This window comes from Phalaenopsis equestris, unplaced genomic scaffold, assembly GCF_001263595.1.
Source record: "Phalaenopsis equestris unplaced genomic scaffold, ASM126359v1 Scaffold000364, whole genome shotgun sequence".
NCBI classification, from domain to species: domain Eukaryota; kingdom Viridiplantae; phylum Streptophyta; class Magnoliopsida; order Asparagales; family Orchidaceae; genus Phalaenopsis; species Phalaenopsis equestris.
This window is the reverse complement of record NW_018164806.1, coordinates 1,076,832-1,078,585: the sequence shown is the minus strand read 5'-3', so window position 1 is coordinate 1,078,585 and position 1,754 is coordinate 1,076,832.

Genomic DNA, 1,754 nt, shown 5'->3' with positions numbered 1-1,754 from the left:
TAACTCCATTAACTTCATATCATCTAGCTCACCTGGAGACTATTTCAACTTTAACTAACCAAATCCCATTTATCTACTTTATATTTCGAAGTGGGGCTATTCTTGCATCATCATCATCACCATGACCCTATTTGTACGATCATGTGCTACCTATAAGTCATGATCTATAAACATCTCGTTTGCTTGAATGATTTTTCATACACAACCTCATCATTAACTTTAAGTAATTCTATATCCAAAAAATGGCAAAAAAAAAACACTGTGAAAGCTACGTGAGTAGAATTATATTATTACACAACAAGAACACTCTATTTCAAAAAAGAAGACGGATCTCATTCTACTAACGAGAGCATCATTAAAAGAAAAACTAGACAAAAAAATTGATGCCAACCAAGCTAGTATTCCATTGCGGAACCTTGAATGGAGTAATTTGATCTTTAGAAACCTCCATAATTACTATGCCAACTTATTGTTGTTATTAGGTTGTATCATCTCCATCTTTTGATGCTTATTTTTGTTAATTATAGTGGCTTCAGTTGTCTTTCTATATATGTTAACTCATATGACACTTTAGTACTATATTATCTACACTTTTATAAAGGTAGTTACTATTCTTGCATCTCAATATATACTAGGATATTTGCTCTAAGTAATTCCTTATACTTTCGATTAACTCTTTACTTTGAGTTAAGAAAAAAAAGTTTATTTATTATTAATGTAAGCTATCTTAATTGATTAATTGGTCTTTTAGTATTTTATTTCTTATAATATATGAAAAAAACTATTCCCACTTGCTGATTTTACATTATTAATTTCTTATAGTAAAAAACATAAACAACCAAAATGCTTTTGAAGACTTTTTAAAAGTTATTAGTGGCAGTTGTAATCATTGCAAAAACCTTACAACTATTTCAAAACTATTGTGAGTTCCAAGCTTCTTTAAAAAAATTTTCACAACTCTTAGGATGTTGTGTAAAACAATGGGAAAAACAAACAACAAACAAACAACTAAACACAGTGCAACTTACATAGTTTGATACAAATTCGCCTACGACCATGATAAGAGGTTATTCCACTATCAATAGTTGGAGAGAGAAAAAATCTGTGGAATTAGAGTTACAATTCAACACCCACAAATCCTTCATAATTCTTCATATAAATAAGAGAGGAATAGGATAAACAAAATAAGAAAATTTTAGAAATAAAAAATAGCATATATTTACATCTCTTCAAATTAGATGATCTAATATCAATCTTTCTAATTTGTGATAATTAGATTTTAATACTTTCTATAATAATCTCCACATATTCTTTTACTTTTAGATAAGTGAGAAATGATCAAAATGACATCCAACAAGACAAAAACTATGCCAAAATGATTTCCAACATACCCCCTCTCTTAAAGGGATCAGGCCTCACTTAGTTCTTTAAAATGCTCGAATAAACAAGCAATCATGAGCATGAATGTTCACCGACTTCTACAGTAGGTGAACTTCCGGACTGATAGTACCTTTGTGTGCATGTATGCTAGATTCTCTTTCGTATCTATCATCTTTAATAAAAGATTTTCAACATTAATCAAGTCATGAACGAAGTGTACCTCATATAAATATGCTTGGTACAAGCATGATGAATTGAATTTGTGGCCAAGATTATCACACTTTGAAAATCACATAACACCATTAAAGATTCCTAATCAACCCCTAAGTTATCCAGTAGGCCCAACACCCATATCGCTTCCTTCATCGCCTCGT